General features: G+C 41.1%; 1 long non-coding RNA gene across 2 annotated transcripts in view; it reads left to right on the top strand.

Moving 5' to 3' along the window:
• Positions 1-16,123, top strand: part of LOC138747208 (uncharacterized) — a 66,453-nt gene extending 50,330 nt beyond the window's left edge. For both annotated transcript variants that reach the window (XR_011347366.1, XR_011347368.1), the window contains exon 3: positions 15,936-16,123. This is a non-coding gene — a long non-coding RNA (uncharacterized lncRNA). The remainder of the gene's footprint in view (positions 1-15,935) is intronic.
• The last annotated feature ends 332 nt before the right edge of the window (positions 16,124-16,455 follow it).

Raw genomic sequence — 16,455 nt, 5'->3', positions numbered from 1 at the left:
GTGGGTTTCCTCTGGGTGGTCTGGTTTCCTCACACCCTTTGAAACATTGTAGGTTAATTGGGATATTTGGGTGGTTGGCTTGTGGGCCAGAAGGGCCTGTAACTGTGCTGTACATCTAAGTGACCATTTTAGTCGAAAAAGATGTTTTCATATTATGCATTTCACATTTTCAGTCTACATTCAATAGACTGCAGATATATATGCCTGAGATCTTATGCACGCCTAAAGTTTATTGCATCTGCAAAATCATACAGGTCAAAGCTGTGAACATTGTCACTTCCATGCTTAAAAGTCAAAAGTGCAATGTTCCCCTGGAGAAAATCACTTACAACTTAAGGAAAAAATACGATACTTTCAAAAAAATTTGGCAACCACACTTAAATTTCAAGGGAGCACAACTACAGGTAGATCGTCGTGCCTTGCCACCCCGCCTTACCTGCCTACTGCTCAACCATTTGGGAGGAGGGGTCTGTCACATTTGTGGCCCGAAATGTGAAGTTAATAAAACATCAAACACAAGTTTTATCAGGTAAACTTCTCCGAGTCTTTATTCTCCAGTTTCCTTTGTTCTCCTGCTTGTGCTCTTATCTCCCTCTCATACCATGTGACTTCCGGTACATCTCATACATATTCATTATCATGACATCCCTCCTTTAATCAGAAATAAACTTTACCTTCAATTACCAATATCCCTCGGAAACCTACAAACATCGTAACTAATGGTAATACTATAACTCAACTACATAAAATTTACTTCCTACAGCACTCATACATGCACTTTATGATATAAGATTAAAATACTGTCCCAAAGTTCTTATTAAAACTATGGCACAAAGTCTTCGTATCGTTTGGGCACTTTCCGGTTTCGTTTCGGCCTGCCTGCGATATTGTCGTCGCTTCTCAGTTGTTCACTCTTAGCATTGGAAATACTGCTCGCCACGGCTTCGGGTGTTTCTGGCGCTCTAGTCACTTCATCAGGCTTGCTGGTAACTGCCTCTGGAACATCATCAGGTCTCTCAGTTTCAGCATCTCGTATTGGCCTTTCAACCTCTTCGCTCGATGTATCTCTGGACTGGTACCTTTTTACACCTGATACATTTCTCTTATAAGGACTCCAGTCGGAGACTTGACTGTCACCATACTGCCACTTCTGGATACGACAGTATAGGGCTGATGGTAATAAGGTGCGTCTAGCTTACCACCAGTTTCATGCCTCACTAGAACATCATCTCCTGGCATGATGTCTGAGTACTTGGCTCCACGTTTCAAATCTGTGTACAGCTTTGCTGCACCTTTCTTTTCAGCATCGTGGTCCCTCATCTCCTGGTCGTCTCGAATTTCCTTATTTCTGGCATTTTTGTGCGGATTTTTCTCCCAAAAAATGCTTCTGCAGGACTTTTTCCAGTGGTTGCATGAGACGTTGCTCGATAGACAGCCACAAAAGATAGCAATGCTTCTCGCCAATTTTGTCCTTCTGCGTGTGCAATCCTCAATCATTTTTCAATGGACTGATTTTGTCTCTCTACTTCTCCGTTGGCTTGCGGCCATTTCGGAGTTACTTTATGATGGTGGATACCTGTGGTCCTCATGTATTCCGCAAACGTCTCCGAAATAAATTGTGGACCATTGTCAGAGTATAATGTAACAGGTAATCCATATCTTGCAAATATCTCTGCTAATGCTTGTATTGTTTTTTCAGTGGTTGTGGACTTCAACACCACGTACTCATAGTATCTGCTGTAGTAATCTATCACTACCATAATTGATTCACCCGTCGGTAAAGGTCCAAGAAAATCAACAGCTACGTCGATCCATGGTCCTGTCGGGAGTTGCGTACTCCGGATCGGTTCTGGCGGATTACTCCTACTTGTGATTTGACATCCGTGACAAGTTTTAACAAATTTCTCTGCGTCTTTATCACAACCTGGCCACCATACCTTGGTTCTGAGGTTTTGCTTGGTACCAACAATGCCTAGGTGTCCTTCATGCGCTAAGGATATGATCTTCGGTCTCAATCTTTGCGGTATCACCAATCTGCAACTTCTTAATACACACTGTCCGATGCAACAAAGTTCATCTCTAATGGGAATGTAAGCCTTGTGAGTACACTTGTCCCATTGTCCACTCTGTATGCATTCTCTTACTTCCATGAGTTCTGGATCACGTTCGGATTCTCTCTCAACTTCCTTCGTAGTCACAGCTTTCGGTGTCGACTGAATAGCTACGAAGCGTACAAAGCTCTCTGTTTCTGTTCCCAATTCTGACTTGGATTGTGGACCACCATCCTTCACCAATCTGGACAGCGGATCTGCAATGTTTGTTTTCCCTGCAATGTGGATTACTTTATATTTGTAGGGTTGTAGTCTGAGTACCCATCTCTCTATTCTGGCACATGGTTTGGATCTAGGTGCATAGATCACTTCTAATGGCTTATGATCTGTGATGAGTTCAAATTCAATGCCGTATAAATATGCATGGAACCTCTCACAGGCCCATACAAGTCCAAGTGCTTCTTTCTCTGTCTGAGAGTATCTTCTTTCCACATCTGATAACGATCTGCTGGCATAGGCAATGATTCTTGGTCCTCCATCATGCATCTGGACCAACACGGCTCCTAAACCAATCGGGCTGGCATCCGCTATGACTTTGGTTGATGCCGCCGGATCGTAATATCCAAGAGTTTTTGCATCTGTCAGGCTTTGCTTCAGCGCTGTGAATGCTTTCTTCTGCTCAGATCCAAAATGAAAAGGTACACCTTTCCTGGTTAGTTTCCTTAGTGGTTCTGCCACTGTAGCGAAATTAGGAATGAACTTTGCACAAAAATTGACCAATCCCAGGAAACTCCTCACTTCTGTTGCGTTCTGAGGTGCACGTGCCTCTGCAATAGCTTTCACCTTGGCTTCTGCAGGGTTTAGAACTTCCCGTGTAAGTCTGTGTCCCATGAAGTCCATTTCTGACTCACCGAACTGGCACTTGTTTCCATTCACGGTAAGGCCTGCCTCCTGTAGTCTAGATAGTACACGCCTCAACCGTTTGTCATGCTCTTCCTTCATTGGTGCATGGACTATGATGTCGTCAGAAATGTTGGCAACTCCAGGAATGCCTTGAATCACTCGATGGATTTCATACTGGTAGATCTCCGAAGCTGCATTAATTCCAAATGATAGTCTCTTGTAACGATACAATCCACAGTGAGTCACAAATGTTGCTACATCTCGGGAACCTGGATCCAGCTCTAATTGATGATAGCCCCATTTCAGATCAATTTTTGAGAATACCTTGCTGGTAGTTAGTTCTTGAAGTTCTTCCTCCACTGTTGGTATAGGGTGTCGTTCTCTAATTATAGCTTCATTGGCCATTCTCATGTCAACACATAGTCTTATGTCACCCTTTGGTTTGGGCACAATCACTACGGGACTGACCCATTGTGTCGAATGTTCCACCGGTTCAATAATGTCTTGTTCGATCAATTCTTTAATTTTGGCTTCGACTTTCCCATGAAGTCCAAACGGAGTTCGGCGCATTGGTTGTGCCTTGGGTTTGACCATTTCATCTACCGCTAGCTTCAATTGTCGCCCTTTCAGCTTTCCTACTCCTTGGAAGACTGCGGGAAATTCTTGCTTCATATCCTCGTATGACTGAATTGAATTGACACAAGCTCCAATATAAAGTATTGCCAGGTCTTGCGCTGTGCTTCTACTCAGCAATGGTTCTCCCCTCTCTTCTATGACCATAAACTCTGCTTCGGTGTACTTATCTCCAGCTTCAACAGTTGCAGTAAAACATCCAATGGTCTGCAATGGCTTGGTTGCTGTGTATGGATACAGTTTCTTGGAACACTTCTTTGAGGTACAGGTGATCTTTTTCCTTTTCAACTTCTCCCATAAATGTCGATCAATCACATTACTGTCACTGCCTGAGTCTACAATGACCTGCACTGTCACTCCACCAATGATCACTGGGACCTTCTCATGACGTACTTCATTCAACGTAAATTGGTAACAACTCTGTTCCTCCTGGGTATCATCATCGTCACCGTCTATCTGGCGAATGGTATCTTTCTTTCCAGGATACTTTCCTTTCCCCCAGGCTTTGCCTTTGGAAGTTGTACTCTTCCTCTTCTGGTCTGCATTGGACTTGCTTTTGCACTTCTTTGCAAAGTGGTCCTTACCTCCACACTTTCTGCAAACTTTGCCTTTGGCCGGGCAATATGGGTCTTTTCCAAAGTGACCTCGGTTTTCACATCGATAACACTCCACGTCCTGTGTCGACGTATATCTTGGCTGGTTATGGCGATGTGGTATGTCATACCACGTGACTTCCGGTACATCTCATACATATTCATTATCATGACAGGGTCCAACTCATCCCAACCAGGTAAAGTCAAGAAAAGAAAGCAGCCTGTGCTCTGACCGCCATCCCATGACAAACCCACAAAATCCTGACATATGTTTCGCCCCTTTGTTGTGAATGTCTTTAGTGTCCTGTGCAATTGTGATCAGTTAAACGTCAAGTGTTAAATATGGGGGTTGGGGAAGAAGGGAGATAAAAAGAGCTTAAACTCTGCAGAAACTGTATAAAATGGATAATTGTAAATTATCATCAATGCTGATTATGTTAATATTGATACTGATAATGTTGATAACTGTTTCAAAAAAAAATGCATTGGGTCCCAGCCAGACACACCCATTAAGTCTGGGTGAAAAGTGCACACCAAGAAAAGGAAATTTGGGGTTTGGAATCTAGAAAATAAAGGACAGCTTAAATGATTCGAATGCAGTAGATAGAGACAAGGAAACTCATTTGAGAAAGACTTTCCATTTTGATTATTTAGTGTAATACTCAAAAATTAAAAGACCAGACAATTTCTGACAAAAAGCGAATGGTTAACTGTTGTGAAGTTTAGGAGATTAGAGATTGTTTTATAGCAGACACAGTGCGTAGCCCCTTCCTTGCCACAATACTTCCTCTTCTCTATAAAGGTCCTGCCTGTTATTTGAAAATAAAATCTTTCATCTTTCATGTCAACAATCAGCATGAAAAGCACAAAATTAATTCAGAGACCAGATTCAGGCACCAGTGAATTAAACAGTTCAACAGCAGCTAATTATATTAACAATTTTAAGAGCATGAATATTTATAGTTTAAATACATAAACTCAACATACTCATTTTATGAAGTACATACAGCCATGGTAGGCTTTAAGAGAACTACAAGAAAAATAAAAATTATTGTACTAAACTGGAGAGAGAGTATATTTTGAGTATGAAAAACTCAGAAATGGATAAGAGTATGTGTCTTATATCTGGATATTTATTTGCATGTTTTTGCACCGAGGACTGGAGAACACTGTTTCGTCAGGTTGTATTTGTGCAATCAAATAATAAATAAACTTGAGTAAGAAACAATATTCATATTTGAAGTTGGTGCCTGTAATATAACCCCCTCAATATGATCATTTCTTTCTTATGGTTCACCCATATAGCTTTATTTGTCTTTCTCTCAGTACTCCCTAATCAAAAATCCATCTTCCCCATTTATCCTATCTGTAATTCTATCATGCCTGCAGCATCTGTACCCTGAACATTGAGGTGCCGGTTTCTCAGCCTTGTTTCTGTCATGACTGCAATATCCCAGTCCAGAGTACCCAGGGGGTGCAATGCTGCCAGAGCTCACCAGTGCGCAGCTCTGGCACCTCACAGAGTTGCTGCACGCACCTCACAGAGTTGCTGCACGCACCTCATGGGCTGGCTCCAGCACTTCCTTGTCACCATTTTTGGTGAGCTCCACAACCTAAAAGATTAGCATTGTGCCCCTGAGGGTACTTATTCATGCTCTGATTTAGCCTGTCTTCTTGCATTCAGATACTGTACATGCAGTTCAGTCTATCAGACTTTTCTTGCTCCTGCCTGGTCACTGCCTCTCAACTGAACTTACTCATTTTAAAATCTACATCAGGCTCATATTTCCCATCTGTCACACTATTGCTTTGGGTCCCAATCTAATAAATAAAAATTATCCTATTCTATCCTGGATGCCCTAAAAGATTCATGCAATTGCAAAAGACAAAAAATCTCATTCAGACTGGAAAATAAATTGTTTTTGGGTCATTTATCAACAATTTGTTACACATGAATCAGATCAGATATTATTTATTGTCCTGTAAAAAAACACATATAATATTACACAAAACTGCCTTTAGTCTGCCATGAGGCAAACAAAGATTCGCCATTAGCATTATAGTCAGAGAAAGAAAAGCAGTCCCCTCTGAGTCACTGAGTGTCCATGGATTTGCCTCCTGCCTCCCGCACTCCTGCATTCTCTGCATCAGCACAAGGCTCCAGTTCAGTTCAATCAATCGGCAACCCTGAGCCCAGATCCAAATTTCTGATACAGAGGAAGCCTTCAGTGCTCAGGCCCCTTCAGGAGCCTTTCTTGCCCTCAGCACCCTCTCGAAACCTGGTTCTGATATCTGGGTCTCATGAGCTAGTCTCCAGCAGCACGCAGCCTGGTGCGAGTCTTTGACCTCGATTCCGGCAGCTCACTGCCTGGTGTGTCCTTTGATCTCAAGTTGCCAGCATCCCGCAGCCTGTGTGGCTTCCTTGCCCGCAAGGTGCCAACAGCTTCACACCCGTGTGTGTCCTTCAGCCCCAGAGTCCCTTGCTGGTCCGTCTCCGTGGTCACCATCCTGTGAGATTGGTATATAGCTAAGTTCATAAACAGCTATGTGGCAAACAGCAATTGTTCCCAATGTTTATAAATGGTAGTGTTAAGATGTTTCATATCTTTTCCAGAGATACTAAGATGTGTGACTGCATAAATTTTGTTACTGCAATATACATCAATTCAATATATAATTTCATCAGATCTAAATCTTTATGTTGGATAGGTGATAATTAAGCTCTGCCTTTAATCTTCTCAATAATCAAGGGATAAATGGAATTCTCTAAGCTCAATTCATTATTTCCAGTCTAGATAAACCATAATCAGATCACAGAAGAGACCTTGCTATTGGTTTGAGTCTTGGAGACCATGATCAATCCACTTTGATATTAACAATACCAACCTCATCTATATCAAGCCAGTACTAGCTTCATTGCAAGTATCTGCAAAGAGCTACCCTTGTGAGGGGCTAGTATCAGTTAGCCTGCCCAGTTAAAGTAAGCATGCATTTCTTAGAGGATTGATGCTGGATCTGGTAGAGAGAAGTATGGAGGAAGATTGCACAAAATGGAAGAGAGTGAATTCCGTTCTTCAAGTTGAAATTCTGTGGCCCACCCATCAGGGTGTATTCCACAAACTGGTGCATGCAGCTTCATGGAAGATGTCTGTTTGATCTAGTGCTACTCGCATTTGACCTCAGGATCTCAAGGGTTTAACAGAGCAGATTTCATTGTTGTACAGGAGGGTTGTCAAATAACAGCCAATAAATCAGGACCTCCATCAATCTCTGAAAGTTTCCATTCTCAAAAATGCAATGTTGCAATTTGTAGAAAGCAGCAGTTGTCCTAGTTGATCCAGTTATGGATTTGTTCATCGATGGTGGGGACCATTGATATACAGAGAGTGCCCCACATACTGCAAAGCCACCCAATCTGGGTACTTAAGCTTCTTTGTCATGGAGCTGTCTGTTAAGCATTGAATGTTAGAATGTCATGATAAAGGGTTCACATATGAAACATTGACTGTCCATTTCTACCCATGGATGCTGCTTGACTGTCCATTTCTACCCATAGATGCTGCTTGACTGTCCATTTCTACCCCTGGATGCTGCTTGACTGTCCATTCTACCCATGGATGCTGCTTGACTGTCCATTTCTACCCATAGATGCTGCTTGACTGTCCATTTCTACCCATAGATGCTGCTTGACTGTCCATTTCTACCCATGGATGCTGCTTGACTGTCCATTTCTACCCCTGGATGCTGCTTGACTGTCCATTTCTACCCCTGGATGCTGCTTGACTGTCCATTCTACCCATGGATGCTGCTTGACTGTCGATTTCTACCCATAGATGCTGCTTGACTGTCCATTTCTACCCATAGATGCTGCTTGACTGTCCATTTCTACCCATGGATGCTGCTTGACTGTCCATTTCTACCCATGGATGCTGCTTGACTGTCCATTTCTACCCATAGATGCTGCTTGACCTGCTGGGTTCCTCCAGCAAATCTTTGTTTGCTCATTATTCCTGCATCTTTAGCTTTCCTGTTTCTCTGTTGAATGTTAGAACTTGGGCTTCTTCTTCAAGAGATTGCTTGCAGGTCCTATGGAGAGTGAGATGACATCTGCAAAGTAAGAGTGATATATATTCTTGATAATGCTAGTCTGGAAGCAAATAAGATTAAAAGGATTCCTATCCAGTTGATAGTAGAAACTGACATGGGATGGTAGATCATCTAGAGAAGTTAAGGTAAATGTTCTTTTATTATCATGTAATACTAATTTAGAATGTAACATACATGAAATTCTTTAACTTTTGTCTACCATAAAGCAGACAGAGAGTTTCCACTTTGTCCAGCGCCCCTCACAGAAACCTACATCACCTGGTGTTCCTAGGCAGTCTCCCCTCCAAGTACTGACCAGGCCTGAGCCTGCTTAGCTTCAAAGATCAGACAATCCCAGGTGTATTCAGGCTATTAGGGTCTATGGGTGAGGGCAATCGTACAACCTTGTTTGACCTAATCTCAGTTCGGAAGGTGTTAATCTCAAATATTCCTCTCTGGGAAAAGATTCAGTGAAGGCCAAGAACAGTTTTTGATTTTTTTTCTGATATTTTTAAATATCTCCAATGACCTGACCTGGGACAAGCAACAGTCTAAAATCACACCAACACTTCTAGTTTCTTAGGAAATCCAGTATGCCCCCCTTGTCCTTCAACTACTTCTACAGGGGCACCACAGTTTGTTATGGGAGATACTCTGCTCAAAGTCAAAATAAGATACAGAAGGTAATAAATGCATCCGAGAATATAATGCAAAGTCCACTTCCTTCCATAATCTTTGAAGGTCCTGTCACACCTCAGACACATTCTCTTTACTTGCCTCCAATCAAGGAGAAGGCATACCAGTATGAAAACAGGCTTGAAGACAGTTTCTTCCTCACAGCCATCAGCCTCTTGAATTAACCCCATAACACGGCTCTCAAGTTGCCCTTGATTGGTGCTGATTGATCTTCCTTTCCGTTGTAATCCTACACTGTAATTTTGTTATATACGTGGCTATGTGCAATACTATAAATAACCTGTTGGTCTGTTCGCAGAACACTTCTCACTGTACTAGTTTATTTGTGAGAAATAAACTCCAAGGAGTCATGAGTCAGAAGGTGCCGGTTTAACATAAGAAATTAAGAAACAGGAGCAAAAGCAGTCCTTACACCTCTTCAAGCCTGCTCTACCATTCATCCAGATCATGGCTGATCTTCAACCTCAATGCCATTTTCCAGCATTAGCCCCCTATTCCTAGATCCCCTTAATGACCAGAAATGTATTGATTTGTGTTTATGAAGAATTGAATGACTGATGGAGAATTCCAAAGGCTTAGGAGCCTCTGAATTAAAAAAAGTTCTCCTTGTCCTCATGACTCGTGCCTTATTTTCAAATTCTGTCCAATAGTCCTGGACTCCATGGTCAGGGGAAATATTCTCCCTGCATCCAGCCTGTCAAATGCTTTAAGAATTTTGTTCACTCGAGTTTTGTTACTCAAGTTTACACAATCTATGCTGGAACTCATCTTGTGAATTTTCACTGTGTTCTCTTGATTGCAGACACATCCATTCATTGGTCAGGAGTCAAAATTGCACATAATATTCTAGGAACCATCTCATCAAGTTCTGAAAATTGAAAAAAGTCTTCCTTACTCTTGCATTCAAATACTCTCGTATCAAAGACTGTTTGTGTGAGGACTTCAGTGACTTGTGTGCAAAGTTCAATTTAACACCAGAACTACCGGCGTCACTCCATTTAACAAATACTCTGTTATTCTAGTTCATAGACCTCCGCAGGTGTATGCTATTGCCGTCTAAACACACGTGCGCACACACAAACACACACACACACACACACACACACACACACATTATTGCTCACAAATTTCACTCTTTTTGTAATAAATTGATCATCAAGATTATATTAACTGCAAGGCTAAATTCATCAAATGTATTTTCAAATTTGCAAGCTTTTTTTAAGACATACAGCATGGTAACATAATTAATCTCTCAGTGCACGCAACAGTGGAAGATTGTTTTTAAATATGAAAGGAGCATTTAATTTATACTAGACTCATTTTAACTAAAAAAAAATCCATGCTGGATCTGGTAGGGAGGTTTCAAAGTATGATAAATTATCTTAGACCATAGTAATATTCAAGTTATAAGCAGTAATTAATTCTTATAACTGCAATCATTGCATTGTTAGACATAGAAAAGACCTTAGCTTTCATCGCCATATTCAGCAGGAATCCATCTTGGCTTCCTTACTTCTTCTAGCACCAGAAGTAGGATATTCAGCCTGACGAGTCTGTTCAGCCATTCCATCATGAGCTGATCCATTCTCCCACTCATCCCCACTCCCCTGCCTTCTCCCCAGATCCTGACTCTTCAGATACCTATTAATCTCTGCCTTAAATACATCCCAATGACCTGGCCTCCTCAGTTATCCAAGGTAGCCAATTCCTCTGCTCTCTGACTAACGAATTTCTCCACACCTTCAGCCATTTCAATTTGCTCCACATGGTATCAAGAGATGCTGTGAATACAAGGTACAGTAATGGCTTAAGGACCAGACAACGTCCTAGTTGTGTTATTCCGAAGACCTGCCCTAGAATTAGCTGCACCTCTAGCCAAGCTTTTCCGGTACAGATATGACATCTGCATCTGCACAACAAAGCAGAAAATTCCTCAAGCCGATTCTGATCCTACACAAAAGAACTACCCAATTGCCACTCCATCAGTCTGCTCTCAGTCATTAGGAAAACAATGGATACTGTCTTCAGCAGTACTGCTCACCAATAATCTTCTCATCGATGCCCGGGCTGAGGTTTGCTGAGACCACTTGGCGTCAGACCACATCACATCTTGATTTAAGCAAGGACCAAAGAGTTGAATTTCTGCAATGAGGCAATAAAGACTGCCCTTGATGTTAAGACAGCATTTGATGAAGTGCAGCATTGGGGCATCCTGGTAAAACTGAAGTCACGAGTGTCAAAGGAAAATCACTCCAAAAGATGAAGTCATACCTAACATTAAGGAAGATGGTTAAGCATGTCAGAGGCCAATCATCCCAGTTCTATGATGTCACTGGATTTCCTCAGGATAGTATCATAAACTCAGTGATGTTCAGCTCTTTCATCAATGATCATAAAGTTAAATGAGGGGAATTTTCATTGACAATTAAACAATGTTCAATTCCATTTACAATTCTTCAGCAAATTAAGCAGCCCATGCCAGCATGCAGAAAGGTTGAGGGAACATTCAAGCAAAGACTGATAAGTGGGAAGTAATATTCAGTCAGACGACGATCAACCACAAGAAGAGATTCTAATCACCTACACTTGACATTCAGTGGCATTACTATCACCAAATCCCCTAACCATGGATATCTTGGTGATCACCATTGAGCAGAAACTCAACTCAATAAATATGATTTCAACAAGAGCAGTGCAAAGTTTGGGAATTCTATATCACACCCCAAACCCTTTCAACCATTTACAAGGCACAAACCAAGAGTGTAATGGAACACTTTCCTCTTGCCTGAATGAGTTCTGCTTCAACATCTCTCTCGAAGCTTCACACCTTCTTGGACAAAACTGCTTGCTAGATTGTCACTCCAGCAACTACTTGTACAGTCATTCCACTGCTAACAGACATTGCCTATAGTGTGCACCATCTACAAAATTTATGACCATTAGAGGGCCAAATAACTCCATCCCCAATAAAGACAGAGGCAGTAGGCACATAGGAAGACCAACACTTGCAATGCAAGGATGCACACCATGCTGATCTGAAAATATATCACTGGTCCTTCATTGTCACTGGGTCTAAATCCTGGGAGCCTCTTCACCAGAAGGCAGCAGCAATCCAAAAAAGGCAGCTCATCATCACTTTCTCATGGTCATTTCGGGATGAGCAATAAATGCTGGCCTTCCCATTAACTCCCAGATCCCGCAACATAAATGTAAATAAATTGTGGACCCCCTCCCCACCCCATGCACACAATTCTTGTGATATTGCTGCCTAACTGATGCTGTCTGTGAGGAGTTTGAACATTCTTCCAGTGATATGCAGGTTTCCTCCAGGTACCCTCACATTCCAAAGGCATATGAGTTAAGTAGGTTAAATGGTTACACGACTGTATCTGGGCTGTGCAGGCTCGTGGACCAGAAGCCACGCTGTCTCTCTAAACTAAACTATCAGCTTGTGAAACCAGAGAATGCTCAAGAAGTAATGAGTCTGCATTGAGTGAATCTAAAATTTTTGAAATTAAATAATTTATTGAAAGTTATAAATTTGCTTTAGATTGGGGATCACACTAAAAAAATAAGTTCCATGTGGGGGTTGTCACAGAAAAAAAAAACACCTGACAAAGAGAGCCAGTTACTTAGGTTGGTTCCACGTGACAAATGTGGAATTTGGTTCCATCATACAGCTGCAAGAAAACTTTCTTTTCCAAAAACAACAAAATAAACTGAATCTCAGAAAACTGAAATAAAAGTAGAAAAGAGGAAATTAATTAATATTGCGTCACTAAAGTTAACAAACATATACCCTTTGTCCTTTTCCCAGTCTCCTTGCTAATGTAATTCCTCAAGCTCAGTTCTAACAGTCTTCAAATTATTTTATATCTCTCAACCAGAAACTAATTATATGAAGTTGCATTATACTTCGCAAATGAGATGAAGACAATAAGAATGTCGTCTTATTGTTAATCACTCTGAGAGGCCAGAGCTTTTACTTCTTGAGAATCAGAATCAGAATTTATTGTCAAAATTTGCGTTTTGTGGCAGCATTACATTGTAATTTTAAATTACAATTTAAAATAAATAAATTAGTGTGAAAAGAAGAAAAAGTGATTCATTGCCTATTCAGAAATCTAATTGCAGAGGGGTAGAAGCAGTCCTTGTGCCGCTGGGTGTTCGTCTTCAGGCTCTTGTACCTCCTTTCTGATGGTAGCAGTGAGAAGAGAATATGGCCTGGGTTGTGGGGGTCGTAGAGGAGAGAGGCTGATTTCTTAAGTCTCTGCCTCTCATAAATGTCCTTGATTGAGTGAAGACTGATGCCCATGATGGCGCTAGCCAAGTTCACAACTCTCCGTAATTTTTTTTCCTGTCCTGTACATTGGCACCTCCATACTGGACAATAAGGCAACCAGAACATCATGTACCTCATGGTACAGCTGTAGAAATATTCGAGAGTCATTGGTGACATGCAAATCTCCTCAAAGTCCTCATGAAGAATAGCCATTGGAGAACTTACTTCATGATTGCATTGACATGAAGGCCCGAGGACAGATTTTCAGAGATGCTGACACCCAGGAATTTGAAATTATTAACCCTTTTCACTGCTGGCCCTTTGATGAGCACCTTAAAGTTTCCAAATGGATACAACAGAAGAGTGAACTACTGATAGTTTCTGATAAATTAAGCTGTTAATTCTATTGCCTATTGCCTAAATGATTTTGAAGCCAAATGCTTTCAATTCCAATTAGCTGTGAATTACAGAATGTTATGCAAGATTTCCTTCTAACAACCTACCTGATTTTCCACCTAATGAACAAGAGGCTTGTAAATTAGAGCTGCTTCTGGTTAATTCATGAGGAGTTTGAGGTTCTTGTGTGCAATTTTGAACAGCTGAGCACTGTTGATGCCATAATTCTATGGAGTTTCTCCAGCAATTTTGTGTATTCCTCTACTGGAGTTTTGTTTGTTTTAAACACACTTTCTATGTGACGATAGTAGAGAACCGGATTCTACACCCAGCAATCTTTCACTCTCTCTGTCATCTCCTGCCACTTTTAATGATTGAGCAGCAACAGAATGGTATTAATGTTAATCAACAAAAGTTGGAGCCAATTTGTTGCTGTCATTTCCTTCCGAGGATCCTCACTTGCAATAATAATTCCCCCTCCTGATGCATTTACTTCTGCTGAAAGGATAAGCAGTAGAGCTCTGGTATCACCACTAGAAGCCTGCAGCCAATTAAAGGATGGCTTCATTTCAGGAACACCAGGTGCGAGGAGAACCATGCAATGTTTGTTTCAGAAACTGCCACAAAAAAAGAAAATCACCAGATGCTCAACAGCATCTCTGAAGCTGTTGGTGGCACAAGAGCAGAGCATAAAATACAGGAAGTCAGCCATGGAGGGACGAAAGTTCCATTACACATTCTGGGTGTAATCCGTTTCACCTGATTTTACCTGAGATTCCAATAGAGTTCTCCTCATAATGGTGGTAAAGAAAATGTGTCAGTACATACTTGCCATTCATTTAGCTTCAATCATACTCATTTGGCATGTGAATGCATGGAGTTTATTTCTAGGGTTGCATGCTGAGTGCAACAGTTAGTGTATGTAATGCTGTTACAATGCCAGGGATTGGGGCTGGGGGTTGAATCCCACATTGTCTGAAAGGATTTTGTACGTTCTCTCCATGTCTATATGGGTTTTTTTCCTCGGGGTGGGAGGGGTCTCCGGTTTCCTCCCTCCCTCCAAAACTTATGAGAGCTGTAGGCCGGTTGGGTATGATTGGCTGGCACAGGTTTGTGGCCCGATAGGGCCTGTTACCATGCTGCATGTCAAAAAATTTAAAAATATTATTTAAAATATATTCTACTGAGAGATTACAGCCAGCTGTCAATTATACCTTCTTTAAAGAAAAATTCCTTCAGTTGTAATCATGTTTATAGGGTGGGGGGATTGATCCATGACACACAGGTGCCTTAATACTTCTTCCTCCACCTCCAATAAATGAGGGGCTGCAAACTGAACTCAACCAATACAAGTGGAAGAGGTGCACTAGTAATGAAAACTCATGAGAAGAACTTCCATTGCACGCAGACAGGAGAGTGTGGGAGAGACCTGGGTTGGGGTTAGGATCATTATACTGGACAATGAAAATATGGCTTCTTGAACACTTTTAAGTGTATTTTTTTTTTTTTTTAACTTTTAAGTGTATTTTATGAATTTTGAACTGCTGAAAACCACCTCAAAATTTTCTTAAAACATTCCAATTTTTAGATATTACTTTTTTTTATGTTTCCTGTCATATTTTAAGTCTACTTCAAGCATACAAAACCATAAAGTACAAACATAGCATTGAAAATTCATTTTCTGCATTCACACTTGGACCTGTTCTCTGCTGATCTTGGTGACGAACATGGTGAAAGGTTTCACCAAGACATTGCGACAATGGAAAAAGTATCAGGGCAACTGGAATCTATCAATGCCGTCCGACTATTGTTGGACATTCACACAAGAGGCATCAGATGCCGAGTACAAGTGGAAATTAGTGGCAAAACATTATTGTCAGTTGAAACAACGCAATGTCTCAGCATCATTATGCGATTGAACATGCTAAATTCAATAAAAGTTAATTTAATGTTTATCCAACTCCATACGTGATGCAGCGAATCTGAAATTATCTTTGTGTTCAGCTTGAAGTTGTCTATCATAATCCCCAATTTTTTTTTCAGGAAGCAAACCTTTTGGAAAAATTTGTTGTCCAGTGAAATAGAGGGGCAGTAAAAGCTGCAGACAATTATTTGTTGGTAGCCTCTGTTTAATGTGTATGTTCAAACCATTTCTTTCTCTCAAAATGAGTAACTACGGTCTGCCTTATGGCAGAGTAAAGAAAATTGTGTGAAATATTCCAGTTTTTATCACATGACAATAAATTGAATCTTGAACCTCACTCTGTCTTTATTTCACTCATTTATTTGATGCAGGAAGACACTGCGTATGACAATGACCAGGAGGCTTATGCCATGCAATTAGCAGCCACAACAACAGTCTCAACTGCTGCGACATCATCATCATCAGAAAAGAAAAAAGTAAATTGTTGGGTTCATTTGACCCAAAGTCTGCCAAGTGCCAAATTTGAAGATGTGGTGTCTTTCCTCAGAGAGGTCAGAATTTGAGTGAGCTGGAAAATTAAAATGACAAGCAATTTGAAACTTTGGGTTTCCTTTGTGAGTTCAAAGCTGTTATCTACATTCCTTCAGAATGCTGAGATGGTTGGGAAAGATGTGTCTGTGGGTGGAATATTATTAAGTTGGCAGAAATTGTGAAAGATTGAATGTGGAGGCTGGTAGGGTAGAAGATGAGGACCAGGAAATACTATCCTTGCTCCAACCAGGAGAGGGATTGAGAGCAGGGGAGCAGGTTGAAGATGGGATATAGACAAGGACGCTGTCAGCTGCAGTAGAGGAGAAATGACACTCATCAAAAAGTAGACTTCTCAGAATC

This window comes from Narcine bancroftii, chromosome 12 (assembly GCF_036971445.1).
Source record: "Narcine bancroftii isolate sNarBan1 chromosome 12, sNarBan1.hap1, whole genome shotgun sequence".
Lineage (NCBI taxonomy): Eukaryota > Metazoa > Chordata > Chondrichthyes > Torpediniformes > Narcinidae > Narcine > Narcine bancroftii.
Note: the sequence above shows the minus strand (reverse complement) of the source record. Positions and strands in the feature narration are given on the sequence as shown.